The sequence below is a fragment of the Podarcis pityusensis genome (genome assembly GCF_964106645.2).
Source record: "Podarcis pityusensis genome assembly, chromosome: 2".
Lineage (NCBI taxonomy): Eukaryota > Metazoa > Chordata > Lepidosauria > Squamata > Lacertidae > Podarcis > Podarcis pityusensis.
Genome location: NC_138029.1, coordinates 68,927,628 through 68,954,702, shown reverse-complemented (window position 1 = coordinate 68,954,702; position 27,075 = coordinate 68,927,628). Strand labels below are relative to the sequence as shown.

Genomic DNA, 27,075 nt, shown 5'->3' with positions numbered 1-27,075 from the left:
ACCATGGTGGGATTGGGGTTGGTGGATAGGAGTTGTCTCAACCGCTCTTGTCATATGGATGTGCATTTTCTTTTGCTGGCATGAGCGTCACAGGCTCTGCGGGAGACGACGGCCAGATCCTTCTATCCCCATGATGATCCTCATAGTATATCTTATGTTAGCTATTGTAGGGGGAGATGCAAGGACTGGCAAGCAAGGCCAAGGGGAAACAGGTTTGTTAAACAAGACATCCAGGGGAGAAAATTACCATAAGATGTGGGAAGACAATATTTATATCAAGGATATGTTTAAATTCGCTACTATGTTACAGCTCTCCAATTGTTGGCTGTGTATGCATATACCGCCTTATGCGCAACGGCCAGGTTTGATGCTACACGGAATTCCCATTAATAACATCTTTAGCATAAACAATACGATAAACCCCGAAGAAGCTCAATGGCCACCTGTAAAATTGGCCCTGTCCGAGCCAGCCTTTATTTGTTTGAATTTTTCTGAAGGGTCAAATCTACGAGGGATTTACCCCAATTGCCTATATGTCTTAAAATTTGTATTCAATAGGGCCTGTTCCGCCTTATTTAATTATGGTAATACCTCACGGTGTTATCAATCTGATACTAGCTCCAAATTAATGACAGACATGCACCACCTCCACGAAAGCTCTAGATCCAACTCTTCCGCTCTAGCCCTGTTAAATTCCACCCAGGAACAATGGCACATAAGCCTTTTGTTTTCGCAAGCCTTCAAGTGGTCTGAGCAACACCGAAACACCAGTCACCTTCTTCCGGAGGAAATATGGTTGATTTGTGGCGATGCAGCATTCAAATCTGTTCCCCGAGACCTTACTGGAGTTTGTACCTTGGGAATGGTGATCCCCCTTTTATATAAGGTGGAAAAGCTACCAACATCTCTCAGACTGCGTAACCGCAGGGCAGTTAACACACCTATTAACCACTATATTGGGACCCAGATATCGCGAGCCCTGCTACCTTCTTTAGGGGCAGCCATGAATTATAGAGATCTTCATCTGCTGGCCAATTGGACAGAAGGATTATTCAATGATACCATTAAAGCTTTAAGGGACCTCAATCAAGAGGTGGCTGCTATGAGGGAGGTTGTCTTACAGAATCGATATGCCTTGGATGTAATGTTGGCCTCAAAGGGTGGGGTTTGTGCCCTGGTTCATTCTCATTGTTGTATGCTCATCCCGGATAATAATGTCAGCATTTCAGCCACCATTGACCACATGGAAACGATGATAGCTGAAAACCCGCTGAAAGCCACAGGGAGTGATGCATGGGATTGGTTGTATTCCTGGCTCCCTGATGGCAGTTGGCTCAGGAATGTTGTAGTATTATTAGCAGGACCGCTGTTAATCCTTTTGCTTCTTTGCCTCTGTATCCCCTGCTTATTGCAATGCTTGCAGCAAATGATGCAAAGACTCGTGTCACGAAAGCTAGGACCCACGGTCATCGCTGTGATGAGAGAATATAGACCCATACCCCAGAACGAACCTAAGTATTAGGTTGTTCAAAAGAAGAGGAGGGAGTGAAGGAAGAGGGAAAGGGTTAATCATTAATATTACCTACACACAGTAAATTCCTGCCCTACTCTTACTTCTGCTATTGTGGTTAAACGGCTCAAGATTGCAGCTGCTTGCAAAATATAAGTCCAACAGGTCAGGAGCCGTTTCCTGCCTAGTCAGCTAGCAAGAAACCGCTGCTGTTTGCAGATTTCACCAGGCCTGCTAAAGAGGCCCCCTTTTCCTGCTTACTAATGCAACGATAAGAAAAGACACGTGTACAAGGAGAGGGAAGGAAGTGCTTAACTAACAGAAAGACAGGAATGTTTAGCAAGCAATAAAATGTGTTCAGCAAGCAATATGGATGTGCCATATAAGGAATAAGTTGAAAACTTGCCAGCTGATTGGGGAAGTTTTGGGGGAGGTCTGGGAGGTGGGTAAATACTCTCAAAGTATAAGAAGGCTTGCAGATGCGTATTGCTTTACAGCCAGATTTCAGAAACTATTCTGCTGGCTGTCTCTGTGCACAGATCGTAATAAAATCTTTTCTCCAAAGAAGAAACTTTCCTGGTACCATTTTTGTTCTTTCCTCGGTCCTGGGGACGCGGGCAAACGAATCCCTGGCAAGTATAAGGCACAAGCCTACAGCATTATTCTAAGAACAGTATTATTCAGACAGGCCTTTCAAACCTGAGATTCTTTGCCAACCAGTTTACCAATATGTTGACATTTTAAAATTGTTTGCCACTGTGCTTTTTTGTTTTATTATGTATTTTGTGTTTTCATTTTGTATTTTGATGTTGTGAACTGCCCTGTGATCTTTGGATGAAGGCCGGTATACCAATTTGAGAAATCATCACCATCGGACTGGATGTTAAGTAAAGTAGGGGATGGGGAGCAAGGAAAAAAGGCTGGTTTGGAATTGAAGCCAAAGTGTCTGTGTTGGTCAAAACTTCATCTTTTGTTGTATAGTCTTAGAAGGCTACAATAGGCTATCATGAGGCATGCCAGCACTTTCGGAATTTACCACTGGTTTTGAAAGCATCTCTGTAGCACAAAACCCAATGGCAAAGAGGCAAAGACACTTAGAGAAGAACTAGGATTCATGATTATTTTAAGTTGCTGGATGTAGTGGGGAAATCTCTTTACATTTGCCCATGGTGTTTACACAGCCCACAATGCAATGTCAGTTCAGTGTCTCATCTGTTCTGCTGGGAATTGGGGGTGTCAAAAGTTGAGGAACAAAGGGACAGAATGATAAAAGGCATGCTCACAAAAAAGAGAAGGCCTGTCAGTTCATTAACAGTTTTCATTAATTGCCTTCCTTTTAACTGGCGCATAAAGTAGAGTCAAAGCCAATTTGAAGAACAGTACCTCAAGCCAATTCTTCTAATTCACAATTGCTTGCTAATGTTTTAATGTATATTATAATTTGATTCCTCCTCCCAACATTTCCAATTGCTTGTACTTTGGGATTTGAGGCTTCTTTCTTTCAAATGTGTAAAAATGCTGCACCTGGCAAGTAGCCACTTAATATCATTCTATTAAAACTCATCCAAAAGAGTTAAGATGCAAGTTTTTTAAAACAACAACAACTTGGAATTTCAAAAGTGAAATGTGATCATGCTTCAAATTCTGAAACCCAAATTCAGAATCTGAACCACTGCCAGATTTTAAAAATCTACAAAAAGGGTTAGACTCCAGTCAGTTGTACATTATGAAGTGAAGTGGCTCTTCTTATACCTTCACTGTATATCTGAAGAGCATATGGTCACTGGGGTGCCTCCATAACAGGAAGCTTATGCTGCCCACCATATAAAGGGGCGCAGCATTACAATTTCACTTCCAAGCAAGGCACAGAAACATGACTTGCAAGGCACTTGTGCTCCCTGCCTATCTTCCCACCCCAGCCATTTTTCTGAATGCTACTCTTAGAGGAGGCACTAGAAATGGCAAAGTATATTCAGGGTTCTTGTTTCTTTTAAAATACCCATTGGGGTTGTTTTTTTTTAAAGAAAACCAATGCTCTGGAGAAGAGGGTGCATTTAGCTAGGGGGCAAACCATTTCCTGTTTGCTCCCCTACAGTCATCCTGAGGTCCTTTCATGGAGTATCGTTTTTGGTTGCTAAAGACTAGTAAATGGAAGCCTGCGCCACTTGATCCCTTGCGGCTTGTTTGGCTGCTTAAAAAATGAAATGTGTGACAGCCCCCTTGCTCTTCAAATGACCTCTGTGCTCTGTATGCACACATTGCTTATTGTAGGAGGGAGTCATTACAGCAAGCTAATCTCAGTACCTAGTCATGAATGTGCTCTCTCCTGCTCTCCTCTCTCTTGTGAAGTAATCATTGACTTTCATCTTTTGCTGTCTTTTGTTTACCTAATCTCCATCACAAAAGCAGGCTACAATGGAGTCTACTCTCTGTCCTTTACTCAAACAATGGTGAGGGTCTATCCGATTTAGGCTCTACCCTTCACAACATGATCTGTTCCGTGGATGTTGGTATTCCCGCAGTGTTCAAAGCTCTGCCAACCTCATTGCAAATTGAAGTCTTGAAACTCTTAACCATCTGTGCCAGGGGGCAATGGTTTTTTTTGCTTTGCTTTGCTTTCATTCTCTTCTCAACCTTTCCCCAAGGAGCACAGGGCATCCTTACTGCCCTACTCTGATGATACACTGGCAGGAGCTGGCTACCAGTATGGCAAGACGATAGGATTGCTTTGACCATTAGCCTATTTATTTGTATTCATCAGTGATAAGAAGCTAACATAATGTTATATGCAACTCTTTGGAAATCTACTATTAAGGAGCTTGTGATTTTCTCTCTTGTTTATTCTCTCTGTTTCCATACCAAGGGGGAAAAGCAAAGAAGCAATAAAAATGCAGAGCATTTGCTCATATGTCTTATTTTGCTCTTACGCTTGCTGTAACCAGACAGACATAACAGCAAAATGAGTAAACAACAGAAAACATTCCACAAATGTGCAATCCATTACACACAAGCAACCTTTCACTGAAGGGGCCATAGCTCTGTGGTAGAACATTTGCCTTGCATGCAGAAGGTCCCATGTTCAATCCCCAGCTTCTCCAGTTAGGGCAGGGGGTTGGACTAGATTACCCTCTGGATGCCTTCCAACTCTAAAATTCTATGATTCTAACACTAAGTTAAGCAATCAGGGAACCATCACAGAAGTAATCAGCTAGCCAAGCATAAGGAGAAGGAAAAGCATTAACTCTGTCAACCTATAATATCACTGAGCGATATTATAAAGCTTCATGAGTTGATGGAAGAAGACAATCATGCTCTTTGATGAAAATGTATTTAATAAAACAAAACCATCTCAGATAAAGGTTGTGGAACTTTGACCATAGCCAAGGGAAAGTTGATAGTGGACGAAAAATATTCCTGATGTGATCCCAGTTGCTACAAATGAATTGAATTGCATCAGGTACTGAGTTGACTTAGCACACATTTTTGGTTAAATTATTCCTGATTCAAGTTACATTAACTGGTGCAATGGTAAATGCAATTCCCATAGCTAAACCCCTTTTAATACTAAGAAGCAAAAAATGCATTTTTGACCATTTCAGATGTTATGACTTCAGTATCAAGCCAGCTTTTTCTCTCTCCCCCTCCTGCTTTGCTTAGCATCTGGTGTGATTGTGGACTCAAAAGCTTGCTCCATATTTTATGACGTTTTGGTTGGTCCGCTGCAAATGGGTGGATACACATAAACCACAATTGTATTTAATGTTCAAGACCCTCTGGCTCAGGACAAATTCTGGTCGCTGCTTTACCTGTTCGCAAACAGAGAGCTGCTCTTTGAGCTAAAAGGCTGGCAAAACAACATAGGCAGCTGTCCGACTAGCAGAAGATCTCAAATGCATAATATAGGAATGGACAAGCAAATCAATAAAGACCATCAGACCAGCAGGGGCTGGGAGAGCTTGAGGGGAAAGACCTCGGCTTCCACAACCTACCAGAATAACATCCAGCGTCACTCCAAGAGACAAGAAGAGAAGGAAGAGTAGAACTTGCCCAGGCAAGGGGAGCTGAGATACAGATGTACCAGCAACCTGGCTGCCTTCAAAGATAGGGTATTCACATGGGCATATTATAGGTCCAAACCTAGGCCCAAAGATCACTGCACCATTGGCAGTTTGACCCCCCAGGAAAATGCATTGCTGTCCTTCATATGCACCATCTCCTAACAACATCCCCTGAGGTCAATTCTAAGCCTCAAAAGCCATTTTGGTTGGTCCTGATTTCTTAAAAGAAATTGGGATTTTTCTAAACAAAAGTAGAAATTTAACCCTTAGCCATGCAGGCTAATGTAACCTACCTCTGTCCTGCTTAGTGGGTTTAACTCTTCTGATAAAAAAAATGTTTATTTGGCATGCAGAGCTTGGGCAAATAGTACCCCAGGAAATGCCAATCATTGTCCCTGCTGTGAAATAAGTGGCAGTGCTTAGTCCCTGCCAGTCCATGCTCCACTAAACCACTGGTTGCATCCATGTGTTAATTCCCTCCTTTACACTCAGTGGGCACATTCACTTTGCTGCCTGAAAAGTGTGATATAGCAAATGCTGCTAAATAGCATCACTGAGCTGATAGGAATGAGTCATTGAGAGCTGGATCATCTGCCACTGGCACTCAACTGATCGCACCCTAAAATTGATTTTTGGCTCAGTGAACAGACACCATGTGCTTTTTCAATTGCCATTTTCCTAGTTTGTTTAGAGGCAGAAATTCTGCAGATTCTGTATTCACTGTACAGTGGGGAATGAGGTAGCGGGCTCCAAAACTGTCAAAAACTTTCTCATGAAGGCTATTTCCAAGCACTCTGTTTAGAAACATCTAGGAAATGTGTGTGTGTGTGTGTGTATGTGTGTGTGCTTTCTTAAAAGAAACTGAAGCTAGTAGAATTGTTCATTTTTATTGCAACTTAATAAATACAGCCTTCTGTCTTTTTTCATATGAAGTTTTACAATGCTTGGGTTGTATTCAACCCTCTGCAGTTGGAGTTTTGCTTGTACAATGGGACTTCCCCTACCTTTCCTCCTCTGTGCACCACCAAAATTTGCTCCAGAGGGACTCTCCAACCCTCTGGGACCAGATTTTGAGGGTGCACAGAGAGGGAGCTGTTTGAGAGAGAAGAGGGAAGTTTCACTGCGCAAACAGAAGCCTGCTGTGCAAGCAAAACAGCAGCATTAGATACCGCCCATTGTCACAGCAGTAGGCAATGCAAAAGCTATTTCTATGGATGGTCATGTGTATGTGGAATGAGACTGGAGGAAGAGTGGGGTGGGAGAAACTGCGGCTGCATCCCTGTTCTTCGCTGCAAATTAAGGAAAGCAAAGAGCTCTTTGGGTTGTGACTGAGCAGCCCTAATCTGGACTTTCCTTGATCAAATATTGTTCCTATTTATGGGATAACCAGCTTCATAAAACCAATATGCTTAAGTCTAATGAATGAAGGAGTTAACACCAATAGACTAAGCTGTCCTGCCAGACCTAGCTGGGTCATCCCCCCTCACCTCGGGAGGAAGGTAATCAAGACCTTTGTTCACTTTCAGTCTACCTGAGAAGCTCAACTGAAGAAACTAAGTTGGTCGCTGAAGCTTAGCTACATGGCTCTAACAAGTCTTTCTTTTGTTCCTACGCCAATAATTTGGGAACTTTCATCACTGTAACTAAGCCAAGTTTCACTGCTTGTGTTTTCTGACTGCTGTATGGAAAAGCACACGAAGCTGATGTGTGGTCTTTTCCTAGGCTAAGGGAAGAAAGGGTATTTGGAAGGAACTTAGAAGGGCATATTCGAAAGACCTAACACCCTATATTTACTTTGTTGCATGTTTTGTGATCTCTGCTGGGGTTCTCTCCCCAAAGAGTACTTGCCTGGATCTTGGTATCTAGGGAATTCTCCTTTTTATATACCTGTTTTTCCTTGCCACCAACACAAGGCCTAACCCCCGGATGGGATGCTGAATGGACTGCAGTAAGGCACCATTAAGTGATCTTTAGCCGATGGGAGCGCTGTTCTGTACTTGCCACCATTCTCACCACACCCCTACATCTTTGGAGTGCTTTTCAACAGTGCATTAAGCATTGTGACTAACATCTGTCATCATGTGTGGTTGATTTGCTTCCTCCCATTCTCCCTATTGAGAATTTGTGCAGGCAATTAAGGCATTGTTTGATAAGGCTGTCTGGGGTTTGTAGCTTTGAGCATACAGATGAGATCCTATATTGACAAGGCATATATAAGGCATGTGCTTGGAGTGACAGGCTTACAGCCACATGGATATTTTTAAGAGTACTATCAGGCAACATCTTTTTTCCCCTTGGGGTCAGTAACCACCATGGTTGGGGGAGAAGCAGCTATACTTGCCAAGCTGAATGAAGGTCTCCTCCAATCTATCTTTTTTTCCCCTTTTCCTTCAGGGGGTGGGTTAATGTATTCCAGGAAAGTATCCATAGAAGCATTAAAATTCCCAACAGCATGTAACATAAAAGGGGTGTGTGTGAAGAGCTGGGTCTTCAGTTGCTTCTCATGTATAAAGAAACCTGGAGATGACAGTATTGGGGGTAGGGGATGCAGGGCTTTGCAGAGCAAAGGAACAGGAGTAAAGAAAGCATGGTGGAATACAGATGGGGCACAGAGGAGATGTAACACAAGGGTGCATTCAAAAAACATGATATATCTTTACCTACAATCTGAAATGACAACAGTTGCAGAAGGACTCTATACTGTAAATTCTTCCTTAACGTTTAGATCAGCTTAAATGACCCTTTCTATAAAAAACCTGAGAACAGTCATCATTTCTTTACTCTTGTTTATTCTTGAGCTGTTTGTCAACTACTGCTAAATGTGTTACTAGTTGCTGTCTCTCTTCATATGAATCACAGATGTTCTAAAAGACTGAACATCTGCACTCATGATAAATGGCACTCAGTTAAGTCTTCTTCATTAATAGCTGAAAGCCCCAAGATCTCCTTTGCCTTGCTCTGTCGGGAAGGGTGTTACAAAGAACAAGGTGAATGGTGCAGAGAAAGCAATAGCCAAGCAGAGGAAACAGTTCCTTGGATGTTGTTTGGTTGCAGCATGCAATAGTAGGAATGCTGTGATGCTGATTTTTCAAAAAGTAGCCCTAGAGGCTATATGTGAGTGCTGCCTGCTGTTTCAGTCCTGAGACTGGCAAGAAATCAATATATCTCCTACAGAAAACACCTACACACTTGGCCAGTTGGAAGCTGGTGGATGGCATTGTTTCTGGTGGTGTTTAGGGCAAATGAGTATACACTTTTAAGTGTATGTAGGCAAGAGCTGTGCAAATGGTGTGTGTGTGTGTGTGTGTGTGTGTGTGTGACACATAGAGAGAAATATATGGGAAAAACTAAACTTGGAGCAGAGAATGACACACTTAAAAAAGGATAATTTAATAATGCTCTGCCTCCATGGTCAGAGGCAGTATCCTTCTGAGTATCACTTGATGGAAACTGTAGGAACGGGGTGCTCCCAAAGCAGATTTGCAGCCTTTTTGTGCGTGTTTGTGATTTATTTATTGGTAATATGAAGAAGGCTATATACATGTGCATCTACAGATGTCACCTTAATCTTTTTAAAAGACAGCTCATCTGAAGCACAAGGCATGTACATGTACAAGTTCTTAAGCTGGATTCACACCACTGTGAAGAACCTGCAGTGATGGATGTTCAGAATTTTACACCAGCTTTCACTCTAAGGTGCAGGGCACCTCTTTTTATTTGCTCTTGCTTTCAAGTGTCTTAAAAGTTGTAATGAATGTCATGTTTTGTATAGGCCTAAAGATGGCTGAAGAACACCACAAAATGGGTGCGATGTCTTTGGACTGTCAGTGAACTGTCAGTGAACTGTGCTGTATAAGCGCTAATGGAAAGTGGAAAACATCAAGATGTTTGGGCAAAAACAGTGTGTGCTAGGAACGGTACAGAGCAGCACATACAAGGAGGCATGGAGATGGGCTACACTTTACCTTTGAGATAAGAGTTGTGAGATGATGCCAAGGACAAGGATGCGAGATGCCAAAAACAAGGAGTAAGGAGTTGTGTAATGCCAAGAAACAGATGAACAACAAGGCGTATATATGGCAAAGCCCTCCAGCCTAAGTTGTGTGCCAGACATTGACAGCTCTGTTGTCTGCCACCCATGGCTCTTACTGAAACTGATCACTTCAGTGAAGAGTGGTGAGTATGGGAGATGTATGAATGGATGTATGGTTGAGTGCATATTCCTTGTCTTGATGTGTGAATTACTTGTTAATCAATAAAGCAATACTATAGAGAAAATCCAATATTGGTTCTCTGATGTTTACTTGTACCTTTCTAGAGTATACTGGTTCTCATCTATGTTAAACACCTAAACAGGTTAAAAGAGCCTAACTGGTCATTTCCAAGTAGGTTTGAGACATATTATTGAATGGAGTAGCCTACCAGCTATTTTACAGTACATTCCAATGCAGGTTTTCTATAGCAGGAATTTGTGCTGCATTCAACGGTCCCCCCCATAGAAGTTGGTTTTGCATGGCAGTTCCCAACGTATATTGAACATATGGATTTTTAATTGAACCTGCTTCCTTTAACAGTTGCATCCAACAGTCTAAATGCATCTGGCAATCCAGCACATTAAGCATACTGCATTGGAATAGGAATGAGAAAAGAGCATGGAAGCTGTGCATAGCTATATTGCACTCTTGAGGTGTCTTCCACAATTATGCTCGATACACAAGGAAGTGGTAAAGCATCCGATTTCCACGCAGAAGGTTCCAGGTTCGTTCAAGTAAATGCCAGGCAGGTGCCTACGGCACTGGTGTTTAGGTGGCTGCTTAAAACACATTTGTTCAGCCCGGTTTTCCCTAAGGGGTGATCCAATCAAGTTGATGATTAATTTGATTTGCTGGTTTGTTATTCCAATTAGTTTTTATTGATGTGATTTTATTGATGGTTTTATGTCATTCACAGTCTTCCTTTAATGTTATTTTTAAATAAATAAATTACTAGCATCTCAAGGTAGAGCTGCAAATGTTCCTTTTAAGAAACCCTGGGGAGCTGCTGCCTGTCAGTGTAGGCAATGCTAAGCTTAATGGACCAATGGTCTGGCTTGGTATAAGGTGGCTTCCTATATTCTTGTGCATCTAAAGGCAACGGGTATGCAAAATAACAGTATGTTATTGCGCTCGCCCCACCTAGCCGTGGTGTTTCATTGTCACTGAACTGAGGCTAATAAATAAGGGAGCCCACATTCTTTCCCAACCAGGGAGTTAGAGGGGGGATTAGATAATTCCTCCCTCAGTTGTACTGAGCTGTGGGAAAGGTCTATGCCTACTTCTCCAACAACAAGCTGCAGAGGAACACACAGCTGGTTGTTTCAGTGGTGGTTGGTAAAGGTGCTCCAAGATATGTGTAGTTATCTGGGAGTAGGGCTCACTGAACACTACAGGACTTACTTCTGAGTAGACATGCATAGGATTGTGTCCAATGTGGGAGAGAGTGCCTTGGTATCAAAACATTTTGGCTCAGCTGTCAAGGGCAGTCATATTTCTGGTCCTCTGCTTTTGAGTAATTTCTACTGGGGCATGCAAAAGAGAAGCGGCTTGTGTCTTATGCAATTTAAGAAGATTTTCTGAGAGAGAACCAGTATTTTTCCATTTTTCTACTGGCGAAGAGGGAGCAATGCTATCTGAATTAAGCATCCCCAAAATGTCACCGGCACTGAGCCGCAGTAAGGCTGATCTTTAGTTGCTTAATTTTAATGATTAAGTGATTAGAAGCAGGAAAATTAATTGACTAAGAAAGCTTTAATTGACTGACAGCCCCACAGCATCATATGGAAGCAGTACCAGAATTTTTATTACGAGGGCAACTGTTGCTTTGTGCCCTTTCCACATCAGCAGTTTATTGAGTTTCATGCATTTTGGGTTGGGAAGTCACACATCAGAGGCTTCACCGAGTTTGTCAGAGCCACAGAAGCCACATGCAGAGGGACCCCTGTAAAGCATAACTCAGTCCTATTCTGTCCCCCTCTGTCAGATAAGGGCTGTGATCAGCCGTCTGAAGTAAGCAAGGAGCTGGGAATCCGGAACTGGTAGTTGATAGGGCATGTTGGTAGTCAGGACTAAAGAATGACAGGGAACCAAACAACAAGCCAGGAGACTATGAAGGAAAGCCAGGACTGAAGAACATACTAGGAAGCAGGGTCAAGGAGGAAGCCAAATGTCAGGGTTGCAGAACGACCAAGAAAACCCTCTCGCTCAAGCAAGGCTCAACAGGAAGCTCTTTTAGGAGTGAACTCCTCTGTTGCTGTGCCTGCACTGCACTAAGCCCCCTGCCCCTCATCTTCTCAGGAACTGGCAGCGATGCTTAGTGGGTGGGAAAGCAGGTGAGCAACCTGTCTTTCAAGTCACTTTTTAAATAATAGAATTTCATTATTTGAACACCATACGCATCATAAAAGTTCTAAAATGATAAAATTACATATGGAGGAATTCACGATCAAGCTAAGGTGAGAGCTTGCCAGATGGAATGATCCTCCCTCTGCACACTGTTCTGGGGGTTATCCCAACCCACTCCAAGCCAATTTTGAGGGGTGCAAGAGTGGGGGGAGGGAAGCACTGTTGCGCAAGCAAAGGTCCTTGTGCTAGGCTTCCATTGAGGGAACTTGTTAGGTGACTCCTACCCACAAATCTGAAATACATATTAGAGTAAGCCCAATAACATTAAACGTTGCTTTCTTCTCTTAAATATTGCTGCTGTAGTACGTAAGAAACATTCCCCACTTATCTATAAACAAATTATTCTGCTTCTACCCTCTCTAACCCTCACTGTATTAGTTAATTTTACAATATATGCTACATGTCAGAGTTTCAATCCAATCCTCTATAGTTGGAATTCTTGTTTTCTTCCACATTCAAGCAGCTGTTAATAGATGCACCACAATTTCTGTATCTAGAGGCAGCACTGAGCCTTTTACAAAGCCAAAAAGTACAATTAAAGGGTCTATTGATAACCTATGACCTGTGATTATTTCAATTTTTCACTATCTCTTTCCAAAAGTTCCTTATCTTGGGACAAAACCAAAAGATGTGAGCCATATCTGCATTTGCTGTTTTACATCTCCAACATGTATTATCAGTATCGCTATACACAAGATACATAAGCCTTACAGTTGTCAAATACCATAAAAAAATAAAATATAAACATTCTCTTTCACATTTAAACTAATTGTTTGTTATCAGATATACTGCTATTTCCAGTTCCAAACTCTTGTTGGAATCTGAAAACGCAGGTCTTTGGTGAGTATTAGTTGTTATATTTATATCTATAAGGATTTTATATTACCTACTCAATAAATTCTTATGATTTTGAATCTTTGAAGTTTCAAAAGTGGTTTTTCATTAAATGAATTCATATTTTCTCAATAACCTGAAGATTATATTTCTAAGTTGCAGGTATTTAAAAACTAGTTGTTAGGATAGCGGCATTTCAACTGAGACCTGTGGGTATAGAAATTTAATAAAAAATAATTTAAAAAAATAATTTCTTCATATATTTTAAATGCCCCTTCATTCATTAGTTCAGCTAGTTCAATTAACCCATATTGTTTCCATAATGACAAAGTGCCCAACAATGTTTTATCTTTTATTCATTCATTATAATTAATTGCAGTTAATGGCGACAGCACTGGGCTCAGTTATCTCCTAAATTTATATTTTTAGTACATGGATTCAACTTTGTTATATCCTTATCAAAATTAGTCTGGTACCAAGTGTATTTTTAAAAATATTTGTTGGAACATTCAGTTATTCCAGTAACATAGCAATATCAGGTTGAAACCATGCTCTGAAATACATTAGCATAGCTGTTTCATAATGTCGTTTTATGGTACAGTACAGTGGTTTCTTGATGCAGTTGGTAGAGATAGGCTCAAAATAAGTACAGGAAAGAGAGAAGGAGCTGCTCCCTCAAACCTGTCCATGAATACCATATTGGCCTGAATATAAGCCTCACTTTCCCCCCAAATTCCGACCGTGAAAAGTTAAAGTGTGGCTTAAATTTGCGACCTTACAAAAACTGGCTTTTATGATATTGCTGCTGAAACAAACATATGGTAAAACATAATGGGTGTGAGGGCCTGCGGGATTTTAAGGGAGCAGCTTATATTCAGGTATTGTCTCACTCCCCCTTGAATTTTAAAGGTGAGGCTTATATTTGGGCCAATACGGTAGCAAATGGAAATGTGTGCGTGGGTTGTCTCCTGGGCCTTTCATCAAGGTTTGAGGGGGAAGCTACATCCTCTATGCTTTGGTTTTGCACAATGTGTCTGCTCCTGTATATCACCTGTGCTGAAAAACTGAGCACAATGCAGATCCATCCATTCACCTGATAGCCCAAGCAGAGGAAAGGCAGTCTTCTTCCAAAGTGTATGTTTGTGGCGATACACAACTGCTCAACCCCCCCCTCCCGTCCTCCCCGCTTTCTGACACCACACAAAGGCCCAGAGAGATCCTGAGCAGGTGTGCAAATCTTTAAATAAACATTTGCATATGCCCTGCCTTACACCTGGCACTCACTCCCATGGATGACACATCAATAGTGAGACTTATTTTGGAACAACAAAGCACTCCACTAGGCAGAGAGCCCCAGGAGGGAAGCAACTCCCCTGGTGAGAACCCTCAAGAAGACAGGCGCTTTTCTGATGCTAATTACTGGGCTGTCATCTAAAGCAAGCTCCTCCATTGTGAGGATAGCATGGAGAGATTGTTTGGATATGATCTCATCATTCTTCCTGGACGATGGAAGCAAAAGGATCACACAACAGCAGCAATTTATTGGCAAGTGAAGTGAACGGGAGGCAGTTTTGCTCTCAACAGAATTTGAGAAGTCACAATTGGTCAAGCTGGGGGAATGGAATAACATAGGAACTGCCCCATTTCTACTGATCTTCATATTCTGGATTAACTTCCCTTCGTAATAAGGATCACTCCAGCCTTTTCATATACTTTTCTAAACAAGTGTTTCACAAGGGCTGCAGAAGGCTTAATGGAGGCACAAGCAATCAATTAGCTCCAGTTCCCACCTTCACTTGAGCAAATAGTAGCCCCCTTAGAACCCCACCAGTGCAGCCTCATTCTCTAATCTTGCCTTCCACTGAAGGAAGAGAAAAGCTGAGCCAGCAATCCAGAGCTGTGCTAAGAATCAGCATTGTGCTCCTTAAATTCCCCTTGCTCACTATTTTTCATTAACGTTTTATTGTCTGTTAATAACACAAACAGAAAACTGCCTTCTGCAAAGCTATAATATTTGAGATCAACCAATACAATAAGAGGAGACAGACATAAGGGACAAAGAAATTCAATTGCTTCTATTTGTGCTCCCAAATTGGAGTTGCATCAGATATCAATCTGGGGATGGGTGGGAACCCAAGAACAATTGCATTAGCAGAATGGTATAGCAGAGATGAAATCCTGTAATGACCTTAAGCATAGCTCAGAGTGTTTTACAGAAAAGAGTGGGTAGTATTGGCCCATCATGTGTAATTGATGACAAAATTCAATGTTACTTTGGAGCAGAGGTTACAGAAGCAAGAATCCCTCCCTCTAAATCTCTGCTAAAAATGCTATGCTAAGATTCCGACATAGTCTGTGCTCAGAATTGTGTCTAAAAACGTATTTTGGAACACAAGCATCTCAGCCTACTTTTCAACGGGGACGGCCAACTAGAAGCCTGTGAGGTCATTCCAGCCTGCCTCCCAGGGTGTTTCCGAACACAATTCAGTGTTGGCGCTGACTTTTAAAGCCCTAAACAGCCTCGGCCCAGTATACCTGATGGAGCGTCTCCTCCCCCATTGTTCAGCCCGGACACTGAGGTCCTCCCTGAGGGTCTTCTTCTGGTTTCCTCACTGTGAGAAGTGAGGTTACAGGGAAACAGGCAGAGGGTCTTCTCAGCAGTAGCGCCCTCCCTGTGGAACACCCTCCCATTAGATGTCAAGGAACAATCTGAATTTTAGAAGACATCTGAAGGCAGCCCTGTATCAGGAAGTTTTTAATGTTTGATGTTTTAGTGTGTTCTGATATAGGCTTTGAGCTGCCCAGAGTGGCTGGGGAAACCCAGCAAGTTGGGTGGGGTATAAATAATAAAATTATTATTATTATTATTATTATTATTATTATTATTATATCATCTGGACTGGGACAGCTCCACCAAATTTTAATCAAAGTATGGTGAAAAGTGAGCCCATACTTTTACACAGAAGGGAAAGAATATTGTTTGAAGGTTGAAGGAAACAGACTATGAAATATGTATGCTATATGTATATGTATTTATGGGCATTTAATAGTATTCTTGAATGCATCTGTTCCATGAATCTATTATCAGGTGGCATCAACTTTACTACAAAATACAACTTGTCATGGACTGGAAAAGGTAAATTTCTGGGCCCTTATCCTCTATTTGGAGAACAACCCTTAAGAATGAATAAACCAGAAACTGGTTATCCTTGCTCTAGAATAACATATACATTCAACAATATGGTAAAGTTATTTCTCTGAAAGAGAAACATGTGTGCAAGCCTTTTGCCCATCAGTCACTAGGCATTAATATGCCCTTCCTATTTTGGACAAGACAGAAATGTCATGTCATTGAATTTCCTCACCCACATCCCATTGACATACAGTATGAGGAAGACAGACATCAGCAAAATCGAAGAGCTACTACGGTAGAACGAGATCAGTGCTTCTAGTGGTGATTAGCAGCAGTTGCTGTATATAAAGCAATAAATAAGCAACTCTTGATGGGATCATTCCTCTGGGAACTGGCCTCCAGGGCAATGAAGTCCAAGGACTAATTACATATTGCATGCAAAGTACTTTCTTTTGTTTTGAAAAGTATCTGCATTTCATCTACTTGGTGGGCTCAACTTCGCAAATTTCTTTTAAACACTGTAGTTTTCAAAATGCAGCAAATACACAAAATTAACAAAATGCAGCATGGTCTGGGTGACCTCCAGGACTGTGCAAGCAGATTTCCCCTTCCTCTTCTCTCCTGCAGCCCCGTTTGCCTCCCAAATCTGCTCCAGAGGACCTGCCAAACTTCTAAAGTCATTTGGGGGGGGGGGTGTGGGAGGCTGCAGGGGAAAGGAAAGCAAGACCAAGTCCCATTACATGAGTCTGTTTCACTAGCGGATGGGCACAATTGGACCCTAGGGCTTTGATTGCTCATGGACTTATTTTCTTGCTTAAACTGATTTTAAGTAGGCTTTTAAAATATATATAATGAAAGAAATGGATAGTGTCTGTTTATGTGGTAAAACTGGTCAAAGAAAGAAGAGCAAAGAAATGTTTAACCACCTGCTCACAGTGCTCCTGTTTGCTCAGGCGAACATACCTAGTTCAGCACAGACAGCTGCTAAAGTGTGCACTGCCCAGAGCAAAACATCCATTCTACAAAATCCATGAGAAGAGAATCTTAGGCAGGAAGAGTGTAGCTCCACAAGCACAGGTTAATAAGCAGTTTACTGTATTCCTGGCAAAGTACCCTTTCAGCTTCTTAACACCACTGCTCTTAAGTGGCTAGTCTTGAGAACGAAGTTGCCGCTGCAGGTTGTGGCAGTGCACTTCATGCTATGGTTGTCTAAAAAAAGAAGAAGATGTGTGTGTGTGTGTGTGTGTGTGTGTGTGTGTGTGAAGATTTGAAAGACTCCTGAATCCCAAGATGAAGTGAGGTGTCTCAGAGGGATTTGGGATGTGTCCAAGGCAAAATGGGATCTGTACAAGATGTTATGAGCTGAAGCAAGGACCCTTTGAAGCCCTTCTTAGTGTCTTGGCAATCCAGGCATCATAAAATGCTGCAGACAAGGGCCCACTAAAAGCAGAAGTCTCTAAACTTACCATAAAAGGAATAATGATAGGGTGGAGTGATGGGGTAAGGTAGAACAAGCACCAGAGTTGGGAGACAGTGGAGGGAAAGTTATGACTGGCTTGTCAGAGGCAAAATGTTTAATCAGGGGGAATATGCACGAGTCAAAAGAAACTCAAAAGAGTGTATAGAGGATGCCTAAGTCACTTATGGGGATGCTGTGGGTTAAACTACAGAGCCTAGGGCTTGCAGATCAGAAGGTTGGCAGTTCGAATCCCTGCAACGGGGTGAGCTCCCGTCGCTCAGTCCCAGCTCCTGCCAACCTAGCAGTTCAAAAGCATGTCAAAGTGCAAGTAGATAAATAGGTACTGCTCCGGCAGGAAGGTAAATGGTGTTTCCGTGTGCTGCTCTGGTTCACCAGAAGCGGCTTAGTCATGTTGGCCACATGACCCAGAAGCTGTATGCCGGATCCCTCGGCCAGTAAAGCGAGATGAGCGCCGCAACCCCAGAGTCGTCCGTGACTGGACCTAATGGTCAGGGGTCCCTTTACCTTTAAGTCACTTATACTTTCTCTTTCACCTCTTTGGGATAAAGTGTGAATTGCGTCTCAGTTTGCAAAACTGGCTGCAACTTCTTGACTTGGGGTGTGTATTCTACAAATGAGCGCAAGGATTTCCACTTGAACAATATGAATTCCCCCCTCCCACCTGTATCCTCCCTATTTTTGCTCTAAAGGATTGGGGGGACCCCAGGACAGATTTAGGGGGCTTGCAGGGGTAGGAGAGGGAGAGACCATCCCCTTATGCAAGCAGAAATCCTTGCACTGATGGAATGATTGCCTTAGCACTACACTGGATTCCCACCCTTGTAGCTACATCCACATGATACATTTAAAGCACATATTTATACCACATGGCTTCTCACAAAGAATCCTGGGAATTGCAGTTTACCCACCACAGAACTACAATTCCCAGCACTCTTAACAAACTACAGTTCCCAGGATTCTTTGGGGGAAGCTTTTAGTGTTGATGTGACTGAAGGCACAGAATATTCTCAATTGCTATTAATAATAAGAGTAATTTACTGTCTGGTAAATTGTTAACAGGCCAGTGTCATGGACAAAGCACTTTTTTTTAAAAAAAAAGAGCAGCAGCAGATGGCAGCATCCTGAGCTGGCTTTCAACGCCAGGATCGTAGTACTGATGCACATATTCCCAAAGTGCCATTCACATCCAGCCACTGGTTTGTAAACTGTTGCTTTTGACAGAATCTTGACATTGTTTTGTCTGATTCTTGCTCAGGAAAGGGAAGCTGGGGAAGGAGGATGTTCACCAGTTGCCATGAAAGCAAGTGGACAGAGGCCACGCACTCAAGACTGGAAGGCTTGGCAAAAGTGCTAGCTTGATTCCAGATTAGAGCATTGATCAAGATTCTTCCAGCAGCTATGTTTCAGTCTTAGCAGGTGATTCATCAGAGGCACACTGAGAGAAGCAGAGTAAGAGAAGCAGCGGCAGCAACATAATTGACTCTAATAGAGATTTTCTGGAGTGACATCACAGCTTGAGCCTGGCCTGAGGTATGTTTGGAGAAGGCACCGTTCCTGTCAGATGCCTGTGGAGCCCATTAGTCATAGCTGCCTGTCCCTGGATGCTTTGGAAGCTCTGTGGCAGCTGTGAGGCACATGGGCCATTTTTCTTGGGCAAACACCTTCTTCCAGATGCTACTACTGGCATTAAACGCTGGACTGGGCTAGAAAGCAGGAAGGATGGGATCCGAACGGCCTCTTTCTGAAGGGCAAGTTTATGTGCAGAAGTAACAAGCGAGAGAGGATCAGTCAAAAGGTCTGAGCAGCAGTAAATATAATACATGTGTGTGGGGGGGTCTCTTCAGCTTCTAAGACATGTCACACACACAAAATCAGTGACCCCAATATCTCTTACAATGGAAAACTGTCTGTGGGTGTTCATCTAATTTCATCTGAAGTGGCCGGAAGGGTTCATTTTTAATCACACCTTTTGCAGCAAAAATGCCTGCACTTGGACTGTTTCAGACTGCATCAAAACTGCATCGGCAACTCTTCCACATAACCACAGGGTTCCCGAGTTAACAAAGCAGGATGACCCGCACCTCAGGGTTGTTGTACGGTACTCTGGGTTCATCCATACTTGTGCAGTCCTGTGCCTACAAAGCATGGGTCTGAGAGTTTTTCCATTTGCCCTGCCACTTTCCCCAGGAAATCGCACTCACTAGTACAGAATTGGAGCAAATGTCAGTCCATGGAAAACTTGATTGATGTTTGTTCCAATTCAGCAGCAAAGAGTGGGTTTCCCTGGGGGGAAGCAGCAGGCCAAGCGGAAGTGGGGCTGAGCCCTCTGTCGCAGCTTTAGACACCCACCTCCCCAAATCCCTGAGAGGTAAAACAACAGCTGCATGCCTTGTATGAGGCTGCCTACTGCACTATTTGAATTACTGGGCATAATATGCAAAGAGTAAAAAAAGAGAGCACATTCTTTGAGACAGCAGAATGTGCTTGCTGCTTACAAGATGCGGGAATCAAGGCAAACACCTTCATTTTCAGTGCCTGTGCTTTATGGTGCATGGGTGAATCTGCAAGCACCTTAACTTGTTTTGATCCTAGATTAAATGTAAATGCATATAATCCTAAACCACGGAGTACAAAACAAGAGAATGAAATGTAACAATATGTCTAAAGCAGCCAAATAGAAGACATTATATGTGAACAATGCTGCAAAGCCACAAACCCACACTCACAGGAAGATCTGCACTACATACGTTGATACCTGTGAAGATCCTGTGCTGTGTGCTACCCTACTTTCTTTGGGCAAACCTTTCCAGTTATCATCAGTCCTGTCCACAGTTATGTGGGTAGTAGGCAACTGTAAAAACCATGGGGTTTGCCAGAAACTGAAAACCTCATGCAGTTCAGAGGCATCCTGATGTGAGCTCAGTAGTCAGTCCTACTGTGTTTCATGACACATTCCCTACTAAGTGTGCATAGGATTGCAGCCTAAGGATGGCAGTGTTTCCTCATACTCTTAAAAACCCATGCATCTGGATCACAATCCCTTGTGTGCACTGATCTGAAGTGACTAGATAGGATGGCTCCCCATTGGAAGCTGTTAAGGAGAGGTTGGATGGCCACCTATCACAAATGCTTTGCGCATTGGCAGGGGTTGGACTGGATGACCTTTGGAGTTCCTTCCCAACTCTTATGATACTATGAATGGTGGAACCCTGGCAGGGCCGGGCAGCCCATGTTCATACTGTAGTTTCCATGCCTGCAAATAATTTCCAGATTGGAACAAACGAACCTCAAAAAAAGTTTGGGTGCAAACTTTTCCTCCCATATTCCCCTTTTTAATGCTGAAAGAAGAACTTTAGTGAGGAATCAAAGCCCAATGGCAGAACTGGGTTATGGGTTCAACCTTGGTGTCTGCAGGGACAGGCAATGGAAAAGCCCTTCTCCACCTGCGATGCTGGACAGAACCTGCCAGGCAGAGTAGACGATGCTGAGCCAAATGGATAAAAAGTCTTACTTGTATACAGTAGCTTCCCATGTCCTTATTTTTTTTTTTAACTGCTTTACTAATTGTGCAGAAAACTCATAAATATACATATAAATAAGATGGCAAGGATCCTACAAGGTCACTCAGTGGGCAGCCCCCTTGAACATTAAGACGGGATTAATTATATCCAATGTGTGTGTGTGTGTGTTTTAAAAAATGTCTGTGATCTATTATTAAAAACTGCAACTGGTAGGAAATCCACAGCCTCTGTTGCTAAGTTGGTTCTCTGATGAATTGCTCATGTGGTGGGAACATTATAATGGCTGCAGTTCTAAAAGGTTTCAATCTTGCTGTTCTAATTCTCTAGTTTCCTTTTTTTAAAAAAACAGGAAGAAGAAAAAGAAGTGGTGTAAAGTAACAATAACCTCTGAAAGATCACTTAGTGAAATGGTGCTTTTAAAGACCTCGATGGCAATGGCCCAGCTAGTGATGGGGGCTGTTGGAAAACACAGCAGAAGAGGAATTGTATTGGGCTGTTTTTGCAGTATAACCTCAGGGCAAGCTGTGCAAGTGTGGCAGATTAGGGGTGGGGTTGGAACCTGGTGCCACTTCCAAAAGGCTGCTGGTGGTGGTGCCAAAGGCAACTGAGATCAGAATCAAGCTCACTGCCTTCATGTTTAAATATTAAACCAGCAAAGCACAGTCATTTGTCTCTGTTCTTTAATTTTTAAACTTAGTGAATTTTGTGTTGGTGCACAACTGACAGGTGCTGAGTAGCTGCAGAATCCACCCCCCCCCCGATGCAGCAACAGCCTGGGAGTGTCATATTTGAGGGAATAAAGATGGGGTAAGTCTATTCAGTAGATTAAAAACAAATGAGTCCCTCTTCTAATAGTAGGAGCACTTCCAGGCTGCTTCTTTTCTCAGGTAGGGTTCAATCAAATATTGGCAAATTCAGGTCGTGCAATTACAGCTGATGGTGAGGTCTTGCACAACAAACCTTCTCCCCAAAAACTGACTTTTTGTGATAAGGAAAATTATGGGAAATGCAATGGAAAGTGTGGTAATAATACTTGGTTGCTGCAACTGTCACCAAACCTTCACACAAACAAATCAGAATGAATGCTCAATAAACAGGTTATTTGGAAGCATCCTAAGATGGCCTTAAGGTGCTGTAGTAATTTAAATTTCTTTGACTTCTCCAAAAGCTGCTCACAGGCAAAAAATGGAAAAAAAAAAGGAGGGTGTCAGTTTTCTGCACTAAGTTGGGAAAACTTTGGTCCTTCCAGTGTTGTTGGACTGCAACTCCTGTAATTCCTTTCTATTGATTGCAATGGCTGTACTGATAGGAGTTGTAGTTCAACACATCTAGAGGATCAGAGGCTTCCCCATTCTCAGTCTATTGCCTGTACTACATGCGTGCTCTCTCTTCAACCAACCACTCCTACTTGGGTTTTCACTTCAGCATTCCTCTGAAGGTCTGAACAATGCTAACTAAGCAATCTTCTGCCCATAGGCACTTTCCCCCCCTCAAGAACACAAATTTCATTCTAAGAAACCCTTAGCACTCTATAGGTCTCTCAGTGTGATCAAGCTCCTTATCATTTTAGGCAAATAAATCAGCAGCTACTTTGCCAGTGTCCAATTGAAATGATTCCTAAAATACATGGAGATGTATTTGTACATATCCATCTCTCTCACCCATGCTTCACCCTACTTCTCCTTTGCCCGTCATGTCTAAATTTACAATGTAAGCTCCTCAGGGCAGAGATCTGTCAATTGTGCTTCTGCTGCTCTGTCAAGGGCTGCCATGCACATTCATTACATAAATAAATAACAACGGTTGCTTCTCATTTGTAGAATACCGTCCGCTTGTCTTCCCTTGAGGCTATGCTTTTTTATTGTGGAGCAAATATGTTTCCCCAGAACTCAAAACAATATTTTGTCACTGGGAAAAATGAGTTTCTTCTTCACACAGATAGCATACATCCATTTCCCTTAGAGCTGCCATACAGCATGTGGTTGTGAAACTGTCACAGCCCCCTAATGAATATGGCTTTCAACTTGACTAGTGAGAAGCTCCACAACTATCCCCATTATGACCATATTTTTGATCCTCTATTTTTTTAAAAAGTATCTGACAGTTATGTGTTTTCTTGTATTACAGCTCCAGCAGGTGAGTGTACGTCTAATCTTTCTTCTTTTTTAAGATACTGATGGTCAGCAATGGGATCCTCATCACCCAGTGACTCTCCAAAAGATCGCAGGCTTGTTCGAACCAGAGAAACTATACTTAGGCATTGGGGACATGATGGAAATTTGGTTCCTCTTTAGTTAGAAGCAGTGCAGTAGAGCAGAGATGGGCTGAGACAAAGTGCTACCACTCAGAAAGAAACTCAACAAATAAGATAAGCACAGCAGAGGTATCTGAGGGTGAAGGTCTTGCTCGTGGTCCCTATCAGTAGAAGGTATCATGAAGAAAAATGGCTTGAGACAAGTCCCCCCCCCATCCCAGGTTTCCAATTTCAGGCCAGAAATACTAACCATGATGACTGTATATTACCTCTAACATAAGAGACGGTATACCTCAAAATACCAGAATGCCATCTCAGTGGCAGTACCTGAGATATGGGCCTCCCTTTCAAGGGAAACCAGGCAGTCAGTGGCATTCAGGAAATGTAGCAAAATTTTATTTTTCCAGGATTTGGGGCTTTTACAAAGTTTTCACACTCTGGTTTAAACTGCTGTCTGCAACATGTTAAGAGCTTTGTTGTTGTTGTTTTAAAATGTAATTTTATTATTGTGAGCTGGAGGAAGGGAAAGCTATACATTTGAAATAATAAAAAATAGCTATGGAAAGCTTTAGCTCCCCCCCCCCCCGCAAATCTGCCTACTGTCACTTTAAAGCTGTCCTCAAGCTGTTGATGGCTACCATATCTTTTGGCTATGTGAGGTGAGAAGAAGCACTTCCTTATTACTTTAGCAATTTAAAGCACAATCCTAAGAACTAAAGAGTGGGACACTGGTGGCGCTGTGGTCTAAACCACAGAGCCTAGGGCTTGCCGATCAGAAGGTCGGCGGTTCGAATCCCCACGATAGTGTGAGCTCCCGTTGCTTGGTCTCTGCTCCTGCCAACCTAGCAGTTTGAAAGCACGTCAAAGTGCAAGTAGATAAATAGGCACCGCTCTGGCGGGAAGGTAAACGGCATTTCTGTGTGCTGCTCTGGTTCGCCAGAAGTGGCTTAGTCATGCTGGCCACATGACCCGGAAGCTGTACGCTGGCTCCCTCGGCCAGTAAAGTGAGATGAGCGCCACAATCCCAGAGCTGTCTGTGACTGGACCTAATGGTCAGGGGTCCCTTTATCTTTAAGACCTAAAGAGTTCCGTGGAGCTGACTCCCACTGGGTGTGAATAAGCTTGCAGCCTGAGACTGCAATTCTATGCAAACTTAGCTATGCGTAGGCCTCATCAAATACAGTGCAACTGATGTCTGAGGACTGTGCTATAAGAGCCACTGCACAACGTGCGGTGCACATGCACACACACACACATTGCTTAGTGTGTGTAATGTAATGTCGAAGTTGTAAACTAATGCAAGATCCCATCTCTTCTGTGCAAAGAAAAATGGCAAGTTGCACTGAGCAGGGGTTGTGGTGGTGTCTTGCTTCAGTTGTCACCATTATCTCATCAGAAGTGACTCAGAGTTCCTTTCCCTTTTCTTTCTCTCCACTTCAGAAAGCTTAAAGAATTTTGCTGTCAAAAATAAATAAATATCTCTGTCTTTTAAGGCTGTACAGGGATGTAAAGTAGCAGAACTGTACATTGTACATCCTACCATATTGTATTACGAGGGCCTTGCGGGAGTATTGTGCAGGAGCAACAATGCACTTGGGGCATATAGAGATACCACAATAATAGAACGTGCATTATGAGATGCATGTATTATCTCCAGCTCTGACAAACGTCTTAGGATCAATACAATAAAATGAGTTGTTTCAGTCAGGTTTTTTTTTTTTTAATGTGGAATTGAATTTGGAGCTGTCTTCTGAAAGAAAGGTGGTCTATGTGTATGTGAGTGGCTCTGCCATAAATAATCTGATTGATATATAGAGTTAGATTAAATTCATGGGGGTGGGGGCTATCAACAGCTACCAGCTGTGATAGCTCTGCTCTGCCTTCATGGTTAGAGGCAGTGGTGCTTCTGAGGACCAGTTTCTAGAAACCACAAGAGGGGAGAGTACCCTTCTTTGCCTGAATCCTGCTTGCAGGTTTCCCACAGGTATCAGAGTGGCTACTGTGTGAACAGGCTGCTGTGCTGGATGGGCCATAGGCCTGATCCAGCAGGCTCTTCCTGTGTTCTCAGAGTTCCTTTGTCTATAAGGACTTTTCCATCCACAAAGGCCATATGCTTACGATCATATTGCAAATAATACGTTATCTGGCTGTGTAACTTAGTCAAAATAACATTCTACCTTTAGTAGATGTGCATCTAGTATTTTAACTGGTTACTCACAGTGCAAACTTGTACTCAGTGCAGATTTACTCAGAAGTAACTACAGTTGTACCTTGGCTGATGAATGCCTTGCGACTCGAATGTTTTGGCTGCTGAACGCCACAAACCCAGAAGTGAGTGTTCTGGTTTGCAAATGTTCTTTGGGACCTGAACATCCAACACGGCTTCCACAGCTTCCTGCAGCCAATCAGAAGCCGTGCCTTGGTTTCCAAATGTTTCGGAAGTTGAACAGACTTCCGGAACAGTTTCCGTTTGACTTCCGAGGTACCACTGTATTAAGATTAGTTTGTATTAAGCAGGTTCAAAACTGCAACCTTAGTTGGTTTCATAGTCAAACTTAAGACAACCAATTGAGCAGAAACCTTCAAATAATGGCAAATATCTTAAGGTTTCACTACTCTATCACTAGGAAGAATGAATTAAAGCAATCCAGCACAGACAAAACTAGGCATGCTAAAATCCACTGAAATCAATGGGCTTAAGTGGGCCCATGTGCTATGCCATGGCAATTAAGTCTTGCATACAGTTTTTGAAGGAACAAATATTCACATCACATGCTTTGTGCCACTTTAGTATGCTACGTGCAGAGGGGCATATAACTCTTATTATAAGTAAGTAAGTAAATAAATAAATCTGAGAAAAGTATGCCATGCAAAAATGCATCTCCAGTTAAAAGGACGTGAAGCAGCCTGTGCTGAGAAAGTCCCCTGCCAAAGGCTCTGGAGAGTTTCTGCTGTTTATTTTATTCCTCTACAACCCAACTCCACTTGACAATAAAATAGAAAAAAAGAACTATAATACAACTAAACAATAAATCAGTATAAAAAGTACATAGAAGCTAAAATAAATGATGCATAACACAGACCATATAACAGTATTAAAGCTGAAGAAACAAATGTGCAATAATTAAAACCAAAGAAACAAAGTAGACAAATTGGGCTTGGGAGAAAAGCTTTCAGTGGATGTTGAAAGGATAACAGGGTTGGGTCTTGTTTGATTTCTAATGGAAGAGAATTCTAGAGAACTGGCACCACAGCTGTAAAAGCAGGTTCCCGAATCATAGTGTGCGTTACCATAGGGATGTGTGGCACATTGAAACAAATATTGGACTCCATGGGCAAATCCCTCATGGGCCTGGAATAAGACAACTACTTAAGTAGAGCATTGAGCAGGGATGTGGAGTATGTGGCCCTCTAGGTGTTACTGGACTACATTTCCCAGCATCTCTGACAACTGGCATCCTTGGAAACTACTTAAAACTGAAAGCAGTTTTAGTCAGACAGATCACTAGATGCCCAGTGACTTGTGAATAATCCCAAGGAAACAGAATGGAATGCTGCTCGCTAGTTCTAGCTACCCTAAAGGGGAGACCATTCTTATTCTTATTCTTATTCTTACTCATAATTTGTACAGAGTGAACAAAGCCCTAAGTCTCCATGTCATGCATTATTAAACACCCATACAACTACCCTTCCCAGCTGAGTAGTTTGCTGCACCAGTAGTTTGTTTCTGAACTACCTGAAGGCCTCAGTCTGAAGGGGAGTTTCTTTTCAAAGATTTGAGCCTTTTTCTCACTATTCATCTGTGTTCTCTCTTCCCAGTTCCTGCAAATGGGTCCAAATTCCAT

The 27,075-nt window shown here is 42.5% G+C and overlaps 1 protein-coding gene and 1 long non-coding RNA gene across 3 annotated transcripts in view; one reads left to right on the top strand and one right to left on the bottom strand.

Moving 5' to 3' along the window:
- CPLX2 (complexin 2) overlaps positions 1-27,075 on the bottom strand; it is a 129,500-nt gene that overhangs the window by 91,803 nt on the left and 10,622 nt on the right. The gene's annotated exons all lie outside the window — the stretch shown is intronic.
- LOC308467864 lies at positions 9,381-22,526 on the top strand. The gene is made up of 3 exons (XR_013981344.1): positions 9,381-9,744; positions 12,792-12,848; positions 21,703-22,526. It is a non-coding gene; the product is annotated as an uncharacterized lncRNA (long non-coding RNA).